Source organism: Podarcis bocagei, assembly GCF_964188305.1.
Source record: "Podarcis bocagei genome assembly, chromosome: 7".
Taxonomy (NCBI): Eukaryota; Metazoa; Chordata; class Lepidosauria; order Squamata; family Lacertidae; genus Podarcis; species Podarcis bocagei.
In genome coordinates, this window is record NC_138132.1 from 37,454,206 (window position 1) to 37,460,646 (window position 6,441).

At 46.5% G+C, this 6,441-nt stretch overlaps 1 long non-coding RNA gene across 1 annotated transcript; it reads left to right on the plus strand.

The window, feature by feature from the left end:
* Nucleotides 1–483: 483 nt before the first annotated feature.
* Nucleotides 484–4,008, plus strand: LOC308592508. The gene is made up of 3 exons (XR_014010533.1): nt 484–789; nt 1,609–1,729; nt 3,104–4,008. It is a non-coding gene; the product is annotated as an uncharacterized lncRNA (long non-coding RNA).
* The last annotated feature ends 2,433 nt before the right edge of the window (nt 4,009–6,441 follow it).

Below are 6,441 nucleotides of genomic sequence, written 5' to 3' on the forward strand. Positions count from 1 at the left end.
TTCATAATAATCCAGGAGTTCCGGCAGCGATGGTTGTTATGAATAGAGGGGCATTATGAAGCATGTCCCTATTTTCATCTTTGAAATGTTATTAAAAGGTATGGTATATCTGCTTAGCCTGCTACATATGACGCCAGCCTCTTGTTTAGCAACGGGAATCATAGGAAGCTGCCCTGTACAGAGTTAGACCATTAGTCTATCCAGCTCAGTACTGCCTGCATGGACTGGCAGTGGCTCTCCAGGATTTCAGATAGCAGGGATTGAACATGGGAGTCTCTGTGTGAAAAGCAGATGCTCTGTGGCTGAGCTATGGCCTTTCCCCTGCAGTTCCCCCAGCCTGCCTTCTCTGACCTGGTCCACCGCACTGAGTAGCAAACAAAATTCCAGATCCCCCTCTTCTGAAGTAAAGATGTGCCGGTCTGGTTTCACTTCTGCAAACTGAAGCTTTAGTCGCGCGTCGCAAATGCTTGGATTTGAGCTGTGGGTGCCTTTTCTCTCGAAAGGAGAAGTGAGACCAACCTCTCGTGGAATTACGCTTGACATTTTGTGAGTTTCTCTGGAAAGAAATGTGGGTGGAAATACATGGGTAGAATCCTAGGAAAATCCACACTGGGGATGGAAGTGTATATATTCACACAGCTTCGTCCCCAAGGACACACTCTCCAGCTTCTACAAAGGCAGCAGGACAGAAGAAAGCTCCAGACCTTGAGAAGAAGCCAACCATGGGCAGTCTGAAGACCGCATTCCTGATCGCCCTCATCCTGACTCTCTCTTATCAATACACAGAAGGTGAGCAAGTGGCACTTTCCTCTTGTTATACTGTATATATGTGTGTGCTTGCTATAATATTTAAGAACTATAAAGCCTCAGAGTCTCTTGCACTGGGAAAACCCAGCAGATCACAGGCTGAGGTCCTGGCATCTCCAGTTAAAGAATCTCAGATATCAGATTCTTGGCAAGCAGGTGTTGAATGGTGGCTTAGTGCTCATACATTGGTGTGCATGAGTGCTAAAGAAGGGGAAGGGACCTCTGTCTCATAGAGCTGCAGTAAGCGAGAGAGTAGACCATGCCCCAGCTAGGGTCAAACATGCAAGTGGGTTTTGCCAACTGATTAGAGGCAGGAGGGATCAGTGCATCGCTAACAGCAGCTCAATGGGAAGATGGAGCTTTTCACAGCATGGAGGTGAACATGGTCACCTGCTGTCAAGTGTCTATGAAGCATCTGTTAAATTTTAGCAGTGACAGGGATTGCAAAGCCGGCAACCCCAAGTGTAACTGAATCAGCGTTCCTCCTAACTGCTTCCTCTCCAACCTGCTGTGTGTATAGAAAATGCCTTTGGGAGGTTTGCTTTGGTAGCTCACAGCACACCTGTTTCATCTTGCACTTCCTGGCTAACATTCCAGCAGGGTATCAAAGTGACTCTGCTACCAGACAGCTATCCTCTGTCCTTAGAAGGAAAGCACCTCTGAATATGCAAAGGAGCATTGCTGAGTAGACATGTGTGAGATCAGGCTACATGCCTCAATGACAGTAAATATGAGTGTTGTGTCATAATAATGGTCAAAATAATGTTCCTCTCTTCTCTCCTCTTCCCCCACCACCTACAGCACTGCGTCCTCGGATTCCGTCAGACTGTTGTGAGAGATATAGGATGGGAGGACAAATTCCCCGCAACAGAGTGCAGAATTACTACAGGACTCCCAGTGATTGCCGCTTGGATGCTGTTGTGTGAGTACAGAACGCCACTCCCCAATTATGTGTTCTCCTAACATTCAAATAAGGACAACTAGGTGGCCTTGACTGGGGTGAGGGTGTCAGAAAAATCATTTCTCGTTCCATTAAATGGCATTTCATGAAGTTTCTCAAATTTGTGTTGAGCTGCAGTTGGAGCATTTGTTGAACCATTTGTGATGAGACCAGGCGAGTGGAGGTTTGGGGGAAAATAACAAGTAAAAAGCAACCTCTGAGAGAGAGTTCCAGAGGTTCCTCTGAGCTGCTTTTCTAGGACTTGATGGGAAGAGTTGGCCCCAATGAAGAGATGGACAGATCTGTCAATTTCACAGACAGACAGACAGACAGACAGACAGACAGACAGACACACAGACAGACAGAGATGAACAAGGGTTTGGGGGCAGGGGAGAAGGTAAGAGTTGGAGAGGAAGAACGGCCAAAACACAGAGAAAAGGAGGATAAGCATTGCTGTCCCCACAATGGATAAAAGTGGGGCCACCTGCCTCCATATGTGCCCCTCTGTCAACTATTGCAAGGGGATGAGGAACCTTAACCCAAGGTTCAAGTGCAACCCTCCAGGCCTCTTTCTCCAGCCCTCAGGACATTTCCTAGACCAAGGCCCTCTCCAGCCCACTTTGCATCTTCTTTGTGTCTGGAATGAACCTGCCATTGAACAGGGACCATGCTTCTTGAATGCCTGCATGGAGGATGTGACCATGTGTGGAAATCTCTGGCTGTGGAGAAAGAGCCTTCTCAGTGGTGGGGTTGGTGGCCTCTCCCAGGAAAGTGCCTGTTTTTGTGTCATTTCAATGCTTGGCAAATACCTTTAGGGGTGTTTCTTTTAAAAATATTTCCCGGGCTTTTAAATTCTTTGCTTCAGTTTCTTTTTCAGTACTGCTCTTTTAGGTGCTGCTGCCGTTAGTATCACGCTGGCCTGCTTTAATTGTGTCCCCCAGCCATCCCACTGTGTTTCCACCTGCCCTGCCCTGTCACTGATCTGGCCTGCTGCTTCAGGTGTCGTGGAACATACTATCCCATTTGTGTTCAAATAGGATTCAACTGTAATGAAAAAACGCAGTTTGTTCTGTTATGTAAATTGATGTTGCTTTGTTCTGTTGTTTATATATGTCATTTTGTTATTATATAAAAATGACAAAAAAAATAAATGGATTAAACAGCGGCCAGTCAGTGGGGAACAGGTGAGATTTTGCGTACTTCAGGAAGTGAAATCACATCTAGGGCTGGCCCTGTGGATTCCTGCACTTCCAACAGCTAGTAGATCTTCTACACAAGAGGAAGGAAAATATGATTACAGGAGGCACACGCCAAGAGATCGTTTCTAAACCAAGTTATTTTGCCTTTTCTCTACAGGTTTGTTACAAAGATCGGTAGGCGTGTCTGTGCTAATCCCATGATGTCATGGGTGAAAAAATTAATGTCACAGCTGAGAGAAATTAAACCATAATTTTGGAGAACCAAAGGAAGAACCTCTGCTGAACAGGAAGGAAGACAAAGAACCACTATCCTCATTTCCAGCTTCTCTGCTTCCTTCTGCTTTTTTGCCATTCACAAGCAAACATCTATAAGCATTTAAACAGCACTGAAAACAGTGTAGCTGTGGCCACTTATGCACTGTCAGAAATGCAACATCAAAGAAGAGGATATCAATTTGCATAATGAATATGTATACATGTAAATTAAGATATAACTGTTATAGTTTAACTGGAAATACAATGCATCTCACCATTGTGGGGGCGGCTGTGACCTAGGTGGTAAATGGGGATGGGCAACTACAAGGCCTCTGCTCCTTTCTTTTTTAAAGGTTCTTTTAGAGTCTTCTGAGGAAGGGTAGTATATAAATGTGATAAATAATAATAATCTTTAACTGGAATAGGTTTAAGGAGATGTATCTCCTCCGACAGCCCTTCAAATATAGAAGGGCCCATCAGATTACGTATATAGGCTAGTTAATGCTATATGTTTCCCAATCTCCTCCCAAAAATCTGGGAATTGTAGTTTGTGGCCTACTAAGAAATGCCTCACTCTTTATTCAGTGACATTTCCCAGAATTGCTTGGGCTGGAAACCACAATCGTTAGACCATGGTCAACACTGCTTTAAAACTGAACTGCGGACACAGACATGGTCATGGAAGGAGCAGAATAACGGCAGAGTCTTTGAGGGTCCCTTCTCCACCGTTTGCACTGTGGCCTTTCTGAATTCATTCATAAAATTAGCTAACACCAGATTATGTATGAAAGAATCAATAGCAACTGGCAAGCAAGCTGTATTAGATACAGTGACTGAACTGGAGGCCCCTCGACTGACTTCAGGTCCAGTGTTGGACCATTTCGATCGGATACTCCCTACTGATGTGGATAGATTCCTCCAAGTTGGTAGGCCCACCACCTGCCTCCTTGATCCGTGCCCGTCTTGGCTGATTAGGGAGTGTCCAGATGTTGCGCGGACCCCCCTGGTTGAAATTATCAATTTGTCCCTTGACACGGGGACATTCCCAGGGGAACTGAAGGAAGCAGTGGTGCGTCCACTCCTAAAGAAAACTTCATTAGATCCCTTAGACCTATCCAATTACCGCCCAGTTTCAAATCTTCCATACCTGGGTAAGGTAATTGAGAGAGCGGTTGCTGAACAGCTTGGTAGGTTTCTGGAGGAAACATCGGCATTAGATCCATTTCAGTCCGGTTTCCGTCCTGGTTTTGGGACGGAGACGGCTCTGGTTGCCCTAACAGATGATATCCGTAGACAACTGGATCGAGGCGGGTCAGGACTGCTGATCCTTTTAGATTTGTCAGCAGCTTTTGACATGGTCGATCATGATCTTCTGGACCATCGCCTTGCAGACGTGGGGATACAGGGCATAGCCCGTAACTGGTTGTGCTCTTTTATCTCTGGTCGGGGACAGAGGGTGGCACTAGGGAGGGAAATGTCGTCACGCCACTCCTTGGTGTGTGGAGTGCCGCAGGGCACAATTCTCTCCCCAATGCTTTTTAACATCTTTATGCGCCCCCTTGCTCAGATTATCCGGAGCTTTGGGCTGGGCTGTCATCAATATGCTGATGACACTCAGCTCTATCTACTGATGGATGGCCACACCAACTCGGCCCCTTACACACTGACCAGATGCTTGGAAGCTGTGGCTGGATGGTTTCGTGGGAGCCGATTGAAACTAAATCCTTCAAAGACAGAGGTCCTATGGCTAGGTCGGGATAGCATGGGGATGAGGGACCAACTCCCTTCTCTTGCGGGGGCCCAATTAGTGCCATTACCTTCCGTTAAGAGTTTGGGTGTAATCCTTGACGCCTCCCTTTCCATGGAGGCGCAAGTCACAGCAACAGCCAAGGCGACATTTTTCCACCTTCGCCGCATCAAGCAGTTGGTCCCTTACCTTTCCCGCCCCGACCTGGCCACAGTGATCCATGCGACAGTCATCTCCAGGCTTGACTACTGTAACTCGCTCTACGCGGGGCTGCCCTTGAAGCTGTCCCAGAAACTCCAGCGGGTACAGAATGCTGCAGCGAGGCTCCTCACAGGGTCTCTGCCATGGGAGCATATTCATCCAGTGCTTTTCAAGCTGCACTGGCTCCCGGTGGAGTACAGGGTCAGATTTAAGGTGCTGCTTTTGACCTTTAAAGCCCTTCACGGCCTAGGACCCTCGTACCTACGGGACCGCCTCGCCTGGTATGCCCCACGGAGAGCCTCAAGGTCCATAAATAACAACACCCTAGTGGTCCCAGGCCCTAAGGAAGTTAGATTGGCTTCAACCAGAGCCAGGGCCTTTTCAGCACTGGCCCCAACTTGGTGGAACGCTCTGTCTCATGAGACCAGGGCCCTGCAGGATCTGATCTCTTTCCGCAGGGCCTGTAAGACAGAGTTGTTCCGCCTGGCCTTTGGATTGGAGCCAATTTGATTCCCTCCGCCCCCTTTTTCTTTTTTCTTTTCCTTCTCCTGCAATGAGGCTCCATTTTAATATTTTAATGTTCCATTATTTTAATGTTGTATTTTATTTTTGTTTTTAAGTTGTAATCACTCATCTTGTTTTTATTATTGCTTGTAAGCCGCTCTGAGCCCGACCTTGGCTGGGGAGGGCGGGGTATAAATAAAAAATTATTATTATTATTATTATTATTATTTACGACCGTCATATATATTCAATGCCGCTGCCATCGCTGGGCTATTGATGCCTCCTTGCTTCCTTGACCCTTCCTGGCTTCCTCCCCTCCCATATTTCTTCCCTGCAAGAACCTGAACTGTCCAAAGCAGCTCTCAAAGGGGGTCTTCCCCCCTCCTCCTCCTTCTGCTGCTGCTACAGAAATTAAGCTGAAGATTTCTTGGAGCAGGACCTTTTCCATGCTTGGCAAAGTCCCTCCTGAAGGAAGCCTGGCAACAGCCTCAGTCAAGAAGACCTTTTGTTCTGTTAGGCTGCAATTCTTCCTGCTGACTGACATTAGCTTAAACTTTCCTATGTTTATGGAAGTTTTAAAGAAGAAAGATGGAAGATAAGCTTAAAATAATAAAGATTTTTTTTCAATTTATTCGATTCATTCATTCATTCATTTAGTCACTAACAGCATTTGTAGGCTGCCCATTAACAAAAAGTTCTCTGGGTGGGCTTCAGTAAATGGCATTCACGATCCTTGGTGTCATCTCTTCGAGCTTGCCCAGTTCTGGTCTTCTTCCTTTTTTTAAGCA